At 37.2% G+C, this 13,900-nt stretch overlaps 1 protein-coding gene across 4 annotated transcripts in view; it reads right to left on the bottom strand.

Annotated features, from left to right (window-relative positions):
- The window catches only part of Zfand6 (zinc finger AN1-type containing 6), a 56,714-nt gene extending 43,391 nt beyond the window's left edge, over nucleotides 1–13,323 (bottom strand). The window contains exon 1 of one of the 4 annotated variants that reach the window (XM_032893276.1): nucleotides 13,232–13,323. The gene's annotated coding sequence lies outside the window, so the exon portion shown is untranslated. The remainder of the gene's footprint in view (nucleotides 1–13,231) is intronic. The other 3 variants (XM_032893278.1, XM_032893279.1, XM_032893275.1) reach the window with 3 other exon arrangements.
- Nucleotides 13,324–13,900: the final 577 nt, after the last annotated feature.

The following is a 13,900-nucleotide window of genomic DNA, read 5'->3' as shown; positions in this document are numbered from 1 at the left end:
TAAAGGTAATATAACTAGACACCTTGGAAACTTCTCAAAATCATCTAAAGTTTGAGGAAACACAATTTTTAGGATGCTACATTTAAGTCTCAGGTCCATATTTAGCTCATTGCACTTATGAAAATGTCTATTGTGTAACATAACCAGCAAAGCCAGTACTCTCTGGCTTCACTTCACTTTTGGTCCTACTTCTACGGTTAAGTGGAAAAGCTGTGGTACACACACACATACACACACACACACACACACACACACACACACACACACACACACACACACACACACACACACCCCTACCTACCTATCTTAGGGAGAAAAAAAATAGCTACATTCACTCTCTCTGCCCTAATTATTTCCAAAGGTGAGAATTATGCCCATGCTTCTCTCCCACACTGGGAGAAGAAACCAGAAGGTCTGCTACACTGAGAAGGCAGCCTGAGGCTGGGAGTTCCTTGGGTACTCCACTCTCTCAGCTCTTTCTTTGGTTGGCATAATAAATCAGAATTTCATGGAATAAAATTATAAAAGGACTGTGCTCAGATTATTTCAAGATACTCACACTTTGCAGAAATGAGAACTTCTGTCTTTAAGTCATTTCTTGTCCTGCTTTTTGTCTTTCTGAACTTTAAAATCACCTCCCATGAAGTCCATCAGAAGGGTGGCTTGCCCCAGTCAGAAATCACCTTCAGATCAAGTGAGGATGTAAAGGATGTGTCTCAGGGCTTTACTGCTGTGATGAACACCATGGCCAAAAGCAAGGTGCAGAGGGAAGGTTTATCTCGCTTCACTGTTCAACACTGAAGTCAGAAACTCAAACAAGAGTCAGGAGCTGATGATACAGAGGCCATGGAACGATACTGCTTACAGGTTTGTTCCCCATAGCTTTCTCGGCCTGCCTTCTTATAGCACCTAGCCAAGGGTAGCATCACCCAACAACAGGCAGGTTTTCCCACAACAATCACTAATTTAAAATTTGTCCTAAAATCTTGTCTATTCAGCCTGAACTTTCGGGAACCATTTTCTCAATTGAGGCTCCCTGCTCTCAGATGACTCTAGCTTGTGTTAAACTAACGTAAAAACTAGTCAACACATGATGAAATAAGCAGATTTCCTGAGGTCATGATTTTAGAAAAATTCTCAGTTCAGCTAGAGTCAATCAGTGGCACAGTACTTCCTCTCAGCATGTACAAGTCCCTGGGTTCCATCCACAACAATCCAAAAAGGTGGAATAAAAATGCTGAGCTTGTAGAACATGCTAGCTAAGGGTACAGCTATCTTACCTACTTTCTGTTTACCTGGAGGAATATTATTTAATAATCTTTCATCTCTTCGAGGTCCTAACAAACAGCAGGTAGTATCCAAGTATTTACTTTTAGTACAAAATCATCTTTCCTCTTTTATCAACCAACATTATCCCTTCTCTCAGTATTAACATGCAAAGGTTCTGGCCAGTATGAAATACTCTTCCAACCATAACTTATTTTAAGGAATACCATAAATCTAGATCAAATGACCACACAGTAGTGAGCTGGAGTATCATTCTCTCTGTACTGACAAACACTCTCAATTATTTAGTGCTTTCTCTGAAAAAGTTAAGGTACTGAAAATGCAAAATAGCTTCTAATCTGTCACTTAAATAGCTTCTGTAAATGATTTGTTTGTAGTCTGAGAAAATTTCTACACTATCAGGAACAAACTTTCAAACTCAGGAATGAAATCATTTGCTAATATTAATGGTTATACTAAGGATGTAATTAAATATGTATTAAAAGCAGAATGTTTCTTATTAAGAAGAATGAATCAACTATATTGAAGACAAATCAGTAACGTTAAATGTTAATTTTTTTTATCTTTATTAACTTGAGTATTTCTTATTTACATTTCGATTGTTATTCCCCTTCCTGGTTTCCGGGTCAACATCCCCCTAATCCCTCCCCCTCCCCTTCTATATGGGCTTTCCTCCCCATCCTCCCCATTACCACCTCCCCCCAACAATCACATTCATTGGGGGTTCAGTCTTGGCAGGACCAAGGGCTTAAATGTTAATTTTTTTAATCTAAAATATTTCACTTGATTTTCAAAGAAACTCTGCATATAAAAAACATTGTGTTATCTAAATGAAGCTCTTAAAAACAAGTGGACAAAAAGGTCCCGGTAACTTATTTTCTTTTAAGGGACATTTAGTTACTCTAAGAAAGTTATTCCAATTGTTATAACAAAATGTGGGTCTATTAAGGACCTACAGTGAGTGCCTTCTTTCTCTAGCATCTTCCTCGTCATCATTCTCTGACATAAAATCACCTGACATTTAGGACAACATTAATGTTCAATAGTGAAATCTTTCTGAGCCTACCTCCAATTCCTGAAATAGGGTCTACAGTGGGACTACATTGTCCATCTCAGCTTTGAACTCCTGGACTCATCCCTGTTTCACCTCACAAGTCAGAGCCTAGAAAACCATCATCCCAACTCACTTTGGCTTGCCAAACGGAGTCAAAGATATGATGAGAACTCCTTCTAAATCAAAACCTACTGAAGTGTAACCCAACATCAAAGAATACTTCAGTGGAGACCCAAAAACTTTTGAAGGTGAGTAGGGTTTAAGGAGAGGGGAAGTTATGGGGATATGGGAAAGAAAAGGACTTCCTCACTCTAGGGACTATGTGAAATCTATTGTCAGCTGAGAATCAAGAATTCCATCACACAGAACAAAATTTGCTGTGCAGACAACATTCATTTTACAGAGATATTTTCAAATAATGTTAAAGCAGTAATCATAGAGCCAGACTTAAAAGTCTGGAAATTTAGGATCTCAAGTATAGTCTTACTCTACTCTTGGATATTTTCTGGAACTCTCACAAAGACTATTAACTTTTGTTTATAGTGAAGATGTCCATGATTTAGAATGTGACCTTATCGACTCTAAGCCTGTCTTTTACCTCAGGAATTTTCCTGTATGTAGGTATTACATTTATTTGGTGTGTAGATAGATGCACATTCATGTGAAGTCAGAGGACTTGTTCGCTTTCTACCATGTGGGTCCTGAAAAGCAAACTCAGGTCAGCAGCCTGACAAGTAGCAGGTGAATGGGGCATTTTGAGATGCTCTTGCCACCATTGACAGGTCTAGCAAAGGAGCATCTCAATTGTGGGTGCTGTTCTAGGAATATGGCTTTATATTTTATGAATGCAAAAATAAAAAATAAAATAAAAAGGTATGTATAAGTGTTCTATTGCTCTTTGCAGACAGACCAAGTTCAACACCCACATGGTAGATCCAGGGGATCCAATGCCCTTTTCTGACCTTGATACCAGGTATGCACATGTTACACAAACATATATGCAAGCAAAATACTCATACACATAAACAAACAAGACTGCTGTCCAAAGAGATACAACTCCTAGAACTTAAAAAAATAAAATAAAATAAAATGCCCCATTCACCTGCTACTTGTCATTTTATGCTCCCACTCTCTGGTTTCAGCATTCTAACTAGCAGCTGGGAACAAATATCATTCTAATACAGCTTTCCTTTCTCCAAGTTCTTTTTTGGGGGCCTGGGGTGTATGGTTGAGAGAGGGTCTCTCACTACATAACACCAGAATTACAGGTGTATCTCCATGTCTGTCTGGCTGGGTTTTCTCTGTTTACTGGAAGTTCACTTAGGTATCATATTGCCTCTGCCAGTAAAAAGACAATGGGGTAGAACAGACCAAAGAAGCTGCCAATGAACTCATAGCAGGACAAGATTAGAACAGAAGAGGACTTTCATGATAAATGCTTTGCCTGAATTGTCCCCTCTAATCACAATGTCCTTTGGAGGTAGAAACTTCACAGGTGAGGAAATTAGAGAACTCATAGAACTGGCTCACGTCTCACACCTGGCAAGTCACTGTAGTAGATTGTTTGCTGTCCCTGTAACAAAATACAAGCATACTTTACATAGCGGCTACTTTGCTTGTTGTTTTAAGTCCAACAGTCCAAGAGTGGATGACCCCAGAGGTTTGACCTCTAGTGAGAGCCTCATGGCAGATGGCACAGCAATTGGCAGGAACCATGCAGAAAAAAAAAAAAAAATCACATGATGAGACAGGAAGCCAGATTATGAAGCCATGGTTGCTCTTTTATAACTACCACCCTCAGAGGACTTCACTCCCACGGACCAATTCACTCCCTTCTGACCTAATTATGACCTCAGTGGCCCAATTACTTTGTACAAACCCCTCATTTGTAAAGAATCTAACACTTCTCAGTATGGTACACTTAAGTTTCTCACATTTGAACCTCTGTAGAACTCAAGCAATAGTCCAACCAATGCAGGGGTAAAGCAATGATCTGAACCCAGAGATTCCATCTAAATGATCAAACAACTACGGAATGAGACACAGATACTGATACATGCTATGGTCACTACTAATTATTCATTTCAAGAGACATCTCACTGAAGATCAAGTATTAAGCATACCTGGATTGATTGTAGACACACACACACCCACACACACACCCCCACACGCCCCCACACACCCAATGAGCATGTGTGTGCACATAAGCATTGGTTCTAATTCTTGCTCTACCAGTTAATAGATAAGCAACCTAAAAAAAGTTCCAGAGCTGTGTAATTTGAATAATAGCCACAATTATCTTCTGATCAGAAAGCAAACCACAATACAATATGAAAAGCCAACCAAACAAACCCAATAAACCTAACCAAGGAAGGGAAGCTGCAGAACATAATGACTTGCTAAGTCACAGGAGAGATTATTTTGTTTATGATGGATGTTGTCTGGTTACTATTTTAAAGCAAAACAGACATTCTGGACTTAAGAAAGTACAATGCCATGATTCAATGGAGTATAAGGAGAGTCACAGTGGCCTGCTACTATTGATGTATAAACACCTACAGGCTGGATTCTAGCTGGCCAAAAGAGCAAAAAACACAGTTCAAGCCTTTAAACTGACTAGAGTTCCAATTAGTCAAAAGGAGACCAGGTAAAAAGCAGAGCTTAGGCAGCTACAAGGAAGACTTTTTATAGTCACTTTAACAGACTAGACACTTCCACAGCTATACAAATGTCATATTAACCCAAAGGAAATACCTAGAGGTAGAGAATAATTTCAACTCAACATATATTTAAATGTGGAATATGAGGAGGCAAATATAAGTACTGCATGGTCACTGTTGTACTATGCTTTAGCATAAAGGCAATATACTGAATTACCACCATCTTGTATGATGAGTGAAGAAAAGAAGTTGTAAAATCTGAGTATCTTTCTGTCAGGAATATATGAAAGGTCTATTCACACCAAGGAGAACTATGTAAAGGTGATTGAGGCAAGAGATAGGGTATTTAGAAAGAATGTATGTATGTAATTCATTGACCAAACGTTTAACACACACACACAGAGAGAGAGAGAGAGAGAGAGAGAGAATAAATGAGAAAGCCCAAGACCAGAGTGCAGCTCTTACAAAATACTTAGGCAATAAAGGAACTAGACACATGCTGTCAAATACAGTTATCAATGAGCCACATAGAGTTTTGCAGATTTTTAATTTAGTTTTAATTAATTTAAATTTAAGCTATTATTACTCACTGTGTTAAACAACTCTGGCCTATTGTACATGTAAAGAAAATTTCCTTAGCCAGTAGGAATGGGTATTTTCCATTATAAAAGGGATGAAGATAAGTTACAGGTATTGAATTAGGAAGGCAGGGGTCAGAAAGGTGAGAAAAATCCCATGATAATCTGGACAGTAGCTATGAAATGAGAGACATTATAGAGGTCAAAGTCTTTCAAATCAGCAGTAACTAAAATGAGCCACACAGTAAGAAGAGAAAAGCAGGACCAAGAATGAAGTGTGAATTATAAAGTTCACAGTGTAACTTTTATTTATTCTTTGACCATTTCACACATATGTATTGTGGTCAGAATGCCCCCCTTCTCTTTCTGGTCAAAATCTTGCTCCCCTATTTAGATACTTTCTTATTCCCAATATATCTCCCTCCTACTTTCAGATCCATGTCAAATAATAAATAAATAAATAAATAAATAAATAAATAAATAAATGAATGAATGAATAAATAAATAAATGTGTAAAAGATATTGTTGGGGTTCTTGACAAAGCTTGACATGATAGGTAAAATTATTCAAAAATTTCAACTCATGGATTTTGATAGCTTAATCTCACTAAGAGAATATTCTGTTCAAAGGAAGCACAAAGCTCTTAACTTGCTGAGAAATGATCCCCATGTGCACACATACTGAATATGACACAGCAAGCCAAACTGGAACAGAGGACAGAACATAAGGGCAGACTAAGGCCAGCAGAGCTCCTGAACACTTCCCACAACTTCTGCACAGAAGTCGGAAATAAAATCAAAACAAAATTTTACCTTGAGTAAAATATCTAAAAATTACAGAAAAAAAACCAAAAAACAAAAACCATAAACATATGCAAACTGCCTCTGTTAGCTGGGGTTTAGAAGCAGAATAGATGGCAGAACTTCTCCCAGCATTACAAGCTAAGAGTAAGATGTGATTTAAGAGGAATCAGAAGCTAAAGGAAAGGATGAGGCAAGAATTTGAGTATCAGTAGAATGAGGACTAGAAAGACGAGACTATACCTAGCCAGAGGTAGGGTAGTAGCATTTGCTATGAACATTGTTAATAGTTAGGAAATACGAATTAGCATCACAGTGAGTTATCTGCTCTATATTCACTAGGAAGATTAAAATTTTTAATCTGATTATACCAACTACTAATGAGGAGCAACAATTTCAATGAATTACTAATGCGAGTTAAAGAAAAACAGTTTAATAATTTCTCACTGATTTATCATATGACCAAGCAATTCCAAACAAAGCTTTGTGCTTAACAGCCTTTGCTGTTAACAATTAAATGCTAATAATCCTTAAAGAGGATCTAGGTTGGGTTCCCAGCACCCACAAGGAGGCTCCATGTACAATTCCAGTTCTAGGGAATCTAGTGCCCTTTTCTGAACTTCTCAAGCACATGCACCACATATACATGCAGGCAAAACACAGATAAAATTAAATTAAATTAAAAGGTGAGATTCAGGGGCTGGCTGGTCATGTAGCTAGGGCAGAGACCTTCCCCAGCAGGCTCAAAGTCCTGTGCTTAGATTAGCAGCACTGCAAAAACAGAACAAATGTGTCTGTTCCAGCATTCAGTAGAGGAGTTGCAATCAATGAACCAATCCTGCTAATCCTGTTTTCACTGCTTTTCTGCATAGATGCTCTCACAGCTAACGATGGCTCACACCATCGTTACCCTAGGACCCCATGAACCTCTTCCCTGTGCCAAGAATTGCTTGAGTGAGGCAAGCTACTAAGCAAGTGTAATACAGATGGCATCTGAAAATCAACAAGACATTAGATGGAATAAGCTAAAACAAGCTATTTTTCCCCCAAAACACAATCTATTCTCCATTTAAGGTGAAAAAGAGCATCTGATTCATAAGTCAAACTGTGAAAAAGAGGAGATTCCCTGATACCCAGCAGTGGCAAATTGATATAAAAAGGTTGGATTTTTCGTTTTCTAATTTTCTGGTCATCTTGGCTAAAAAGCCATCCTCCTCTGCTGAGATGCTACAGCAGTAGCTTAAAGCCACAATTTAGTATATATACTACTGACAGAATGAGAAATAACTGTATCTTCCAAAGGCACCACAAAACCTGCGCTTCCTTAGGAAACCTTAGCAATTTGCAAGTGTAAGGTGAAGAGTGTGACAACCTAAGATCTCTGGAACTACTCAGTCAAATCTGCTACTGAGCGCATTGTGGGGCAGCCTGCAATCCTATCACTCAGAGGAGAACAAGGCAGCAGCATTAAGTTTTCCTTTTTAATAAAAGTCTGAGAATAGGTTGGGGATTTAGCTCAGTGGTAGAGCGCTTGCCTAGGAAGCGCAAGGCCCTGGGTTCGGTCCCCAGCTCCGAAAAAAAAAAGAACCAAAAAAAGTCTGAGAATAATTTTCCTTATAAAATATTTTTACAAAATTATGTTAACTATATGCTTCAAGAAACTTGCTAAAGTATTTTACTTATCTACATGAAATTCTTTCCAAATTACATATCTGATGTAATTTGTTATTCTATAACATCGATTTATTACAACATAAATGCTATCATATTGTTATCACATATATTGTTATCTTGCAATTTTTACTATTAAAAACTAGCTAAACATTATTTTGGATAGTAAACATGCTATTTTAAAGTTTTGGAGAGCAGTATGATAGCTTCTGTTTCAAAAAAAATTAAGGAGTAAGTAAAAGCAAAACCCCTTTGGCTTTCATAGTGGACATTTACTGTAACTACCTTTATTTTCAATAGTAATTAAAAATCCCTCCCTTTAAAAGAAATAAATACTAGCCACTTACCTTTTCTTTCAAAACTAAGAAGGAAAGAAAAGCTATTTTTTGTTGTTCCTCAAAGAAGGACCTTTGCCTTAAATACATACACTATAGGGTAGATGACACAGTGTGGTAAAAGGAAAAGAAATATTTGAAATGAAAATTATTCTATTTGTTTGGAGTGCCTCCATTTTTAAAGTGATATTGTTTATAGCAATGTCTTATTTGATAGAGAATTGGTAGGAAGCCTCATCTACCCCACAGTACATTACCCAGGAAAAGCTATTTGCCTTGTGCTTCGAGGCAGACACTATGCACACCTGGGTGCATGATAAACCAGTACGCAAGCCCCCCCACCCCCCAGTCTATCAGCTTCAGAGACGGTCATTAGCATTTCCACAGCTCAGGTAAAGGGCTTTCACACTCTGCCTAATCTTCCTTTAACACAGTTTGGTTTCAAGTTTTTATTAAATGTGTGGAATTCAACAGTTTACGAATTCAAAACAGGCCACATATGGAAAACTATCTTTACACCTTTCCTATGTCTCTCTTTTTTCCCTTTCTTTCTTCTTCTTATATCATGGGGATATTAAAATGTCCTCCAAATGTTCCTCCAAAAAATGTCAAAAATGCCTTTTTTAAAAATATTTGTTTTCTTTAAAGCATTTTTAGGCTTGAGATGTTTTGAGCCTTTCCTAAAGGATATAGAGCCGTATGTAGCTAGTTGAAGGATAAAGTAAAGTAGTGTGGAGGAAAAAACTGTGGACAGGTGCACGTACATGCTCTAGAAGGAGATACTCAGCAAGGCATGGTGTCTCACATCTCTAACCCCAAGCACTCAGGAGGCCAAGGGAGGAGGACTGTTCAGATACCCTGGGCTACAATGAGACCCTAAGTCAAAACCCTTAGTGGTGGGAAAGTATTTTGGTTTCCATTCCATAGTGCTACTTACTAACTAAGGCAACTAGCTAACCTTTCTAAATATCCCATGGCTTTAAAGGTTGTTTAGAGACTACCAGAGAGAATATTTAACCCAGAATTATCTGTTGTTATTATTATTCCTAAGTAGTTATAGCTCCAAAGGCAAGAGGGAACTGATTCCCTGCTAGACAAGATTGTACAGTCAACAGTATATTCTGACTGCAAAGAATGATGGAGAGGTTGGTTAGGTAGCTGTTCTAATAACATGCAAATATCAATGTGGCTGGTGCTAGAGAGGTAAGGAAAATAGGTGGACCTATCCTACCACAGGTTTACTGTTAAACTTTGCGATTAACTGGGTAAAATAAATGATCAGAATGACATCCAGGGTCTATCAAGCACAGGTGGTACATTTGGTGAGCTGGATGACAAGGGGCCTCAAGGACGTATGCACGCATGGGCATGTACACAGTGTTTTAAGACTTAGATCTTGGAACCAAAGACAGAAAGGACTGGGGCTAGAATGAGTAAAGTGTTAAGAATCCTAGGAAGCTCTATTACCTACTTGATGGTTACAAAAAGACACATTTGCAAAGGACACAGAAGTTCACAAATAGTTCAGATAGTGTCATTAAACTCATGGGAAGGTTTTTAAAGCTGTCAGGAGTGCTAAACATTACTAAGGAAGTAAGTACAGGACAAAACTCCAGGAGGGGACTAGATTCAAGTGCCTGCGTAGAGCAGAAGGGAAATGAGAGGAACAGAACAATCTGCTCTCATCTACCAAAGCACTAGCCACAAAACTGCTTCAAGTGAAGTCTAATACATCCAAACTAAGAAAAGCACATTCATCAGGCAGACTTAGTTATCAGCTCAGAAATCAATACAGCCTATGTTACCAACGACAAGCTTACCTCCTAAAACATAGTCACCTAGGAAAGGCATTTCAAAACTCTAAAATCAATACACAGCAAAGAAATCTAGTAATTATCAAGTTTCTAGGTTGCCTCAAGTTTTATTAACTTACTACCTACTAAAAATTTTCCTTATATCGAGAAAAAACATTACATTTTTAATAATTTTTTCTTCCATCCTAAAAGAATAAAATATGACTATTGGCTTTTTAGATCATTCCCCAACATCTAAGTCAATGCAAGAATTCTCTTCTCTGTGGTCAGAGAATTTTACTCTTCCTCTGAAGCTACTGAATGAAGAGGACAGTCCCTACTTGTCAACCAATGGAGCAGAGATGCAGGAGAGAAACTGAAAAACCGTCCAAGGTAATCATTTCTCAAAGTTTCAGTGTTCCCCGGAGCACATAAATGAGTAAATCCTTACCTTAGTAACTATCAAAATGTAATCAACAGGCAGTGCTTAAATGGCTGCTAGTAAAATTATTATGTATATAATTATGTTCATCTCTACTTAATGTGGTATGGTTGAATTTTAAGAAAATCAAACATTTTCTCCAGTTCAGAATAAGGGAAATATTTATGATAGAAATACAATTTAAAGTTTTTTTTTTTTTTTTTACTATTCCAAACCTGAAAATAAATAAAAAAATGTCTGGGGGAAAAAAAACCATTCACCAACCATAACAAAAAAGGTGGCATTGACACCCCCCCATCTTCATACCAGCACACTTTCTGGAAACAAACATCAAGACAAGAGTACCACTAGCAGCTGTGAAAATAAGAATACTAAGTTATCAGTAAACTATGAGAAAAATTTACAGAAAACTCAGTTTGTTTACAATGCAAAATGAAACTGGCTAAGTCAAGCTTATGTGTGTGTGCGCTCGAGTACTGCTATCGTTATCCTTATTAAGTAAGTTAGTAATTTTGCCTCAAAACAACTTTCTTCTTTATTCTGCAACATTGGTCCACCACCTCCTAAGGCAGATATAAACTATGACACCTAGAGACAAGCTCCTGACAGCAAGAATCAGTACCATTCGGAAAACAAAGCCTGCCTTAAGCCAGGCATGTCTGAAGCCACTGTGTGCGTACAATATCTCCTTTACCTTTCACTGAGAACCTGTAAGTGCTGGAGAAGTGCTGAGACATTATTTTAAAGCCTGGAACTATACAGTATAGTTCTTCTTATGTACTGTTAAAGTTCTCCAAGTACGGAAACACAGTGACAAAGGCTATTATTTACTTATTACAAGTTCAGAAACAGGTAACAACTGCTCTCCTCAAGACCTTCTCTAAAAATCTACCTGGTGTATTTTCTGAGAAGAAAACGGTCGTTTTGGTATAAGCTTACAGAAGCAGCACATACTCAGGAGAGCTGGCACCAACAAAGCCAGTGTGAAATATTAAGCTCTGAACATGCTGAGAGCAATACTCATAATAAATAAATAAAACAGCCAACCGAGATATACAATTGCTCACTAAAGTGGGTAAAAACGCTTCCAATTTCTTTCAGCTGATTTTAATATCAAGAAAATGGGTTTAGATTCATCTCCATCTTGAAAAATGGAGTTTAAAATAGGCTATTTGCTTAGACAAAACCTAGCCAACAACTGAGCGCTCCAAAGGCACAATATAACAAAAAATTAAGGGGCTACTCTCAGGGAGCTCTGAAGATGTCCTGTGGGCAGCAATAAAAAAAAGCAAAATCTTCCTGGAAAGCAATTTAGCCAGTGAGTGTTGACATCCATTATCTATGTAAGCCTACTCCACAGGAGACTTTTTCCTAAGTAAATTATTATTTTGCAAAAAGTAAAGTATGGTAGTATACACAGATATACAGTCATCGCGATACCATTTAAAATAATGAAAAATTAAGAACAATCTAAAGGAAAAGACAAAACGACTAGAGTAACACCATACCAACTCTAGAGGACCACACAGCTATCAGAACTAAAACAGTTTTACATGAGGTATCCAGTACATAATTATTCACAATTATTGTAAAATGAAGGAATAAAAGCTACAGAGGTAGAGGGAAAACGAGGCCATGCATTGTACTGTGTGCATACATGTGACTTCCTGATTGTACTACAGTATTGTTTTAGCAATAGACACAGGAGAAAAGCATTGATTTTTAAACGTTTCCAGTGATCTGGAACAAACAGCAGAGCAAACACAAACACTGGCTGGGAGGGTTGGGCTAGCACCTGTGCTGATTAAAAGGAACTTTTTATACCTTGATTCCTGAGAGCAAAGGGCACAAGAGGAAAGAAAAATAAAATACGGAGGTGTACTTTCAATTATTTAGGTAAAAAAGGTTAATAGATCCACAGATACTTTTTTCAAGTTTTGATAACCCACCTACCTACAGCTGTTAAAATAAAACACTATTCATTTCCTGTTTTAAAGGGATACTAATTATTACCTTCAGCCTTCAAAAAATGAATTCTAAAAAAAGTTTTATTTTACTATATGTAACATCTATCAATGACCTTTGTACCGACATAGCTAAAACTGTGAGACACTAAAATGTCAACATACTGCTAAATTTAAAATGAACTGGAGTTAAAGGGGGAGTGGTATGCTAAGTAGAAAAATAAATCAAACAGTTGGCATTTCAATTTTTTAAAGAACAAATTTCTCATTCTCTTAGCAAATTAACAGTTTAGGATTTAAGGAAAATGACATCAAATAGACCTCCTTAAGATGTCATTTATAAAAACTGACAAATGACTGCTTCAACATCTGATTCAAAAGAAAAGCCTGTTAGTGAAGAAGATTTTGATTCAAAGGTTTTTATTGGCACTCACATTCTAAACTAAAAATAATAATAAAGTCAAGTTTGATGCTCTGAGCACCTATTTCCTGTTCAAACAGCCCTTTTGTTCTGCTTCCCTGCTTAATTTTAATGTTCAGTTTGCATCAGAAAATAGAAACAATGACAAAGCCGAGTATACACAAAAGCATAAAGGAGCCAAAGAATAAAATATAAGATTATTAAAAGATTAGAACAAAAATCCTACCAACAAAACCTCCACAATTTTCTGTTTGCTTCACCTCAGATTAACTTCACTTGAAGCTGTACTCCAAAGCAACCAAACCTGAATACCAAGCTCCACCTCCCGCAATTCTAGTGGCCAGAGAGTCAAATCTCCTCCCTGTTAGTGAGGCTGATGACTGTGATTGGATACGACTAATATCCATTATTTTAAAGAACTTTTCCTCGCTAGCAGGTTAGGTTAAACACACTAAACCCCTGGCTAAGCTGGTTTCTTAAAGAAACAGGCTGTAATGTTTCAGTTTTCCCATCATAAGCAAGTTGCTTTCTTTTGTTTGGGTTAAAGTACAATGAAAATTCACAGAAGCAACTTTCATTTACTTGGGGATAAGCTGTGTAAGATACATGCTTTTAATATAAATGATGTGGCATTTTTACAGAGCCACGGATATAAAGTTATACTTTAAACAGATTTTTCCCTTTTAACAGACTTCACATTTTATCTGAAAAATCTTAAAGATCTACTCAAAATCCATTACAAAATTCTGCTAAGAACAAACTGCGTGTTCTCTAAGACATAGTTAGAGGACCATTAATTTAAGGGAAAAAAGAAAAGAAAAGAAAAGAAAAGGAACAGCATTTAAAAAGCAAACCCTAAATGCTAAACATTCACTTCTAAGCTAAACTCTAAATG

This window comes from Rattus rattus, chromosome 2 (genome assembly GCF_011064425.1).
Source record: "Rattus rattus isolate New Zealand chromosome 2, Rrattus_CSIRO_v1, whole genome shotgun sequence".
NCBI classification, from domain to species: domain Eukaryota; kingdom Metazoa; phylum Chordata; class Mammalia; order Rodentia; family Muridae; genus Rattus; species Rattus rattus.
The sequence above is the reverse complement of the archived record's forward strand: the minus strand, read 5'-3'. Positions and strand labels throughout refer to the sequence as shown.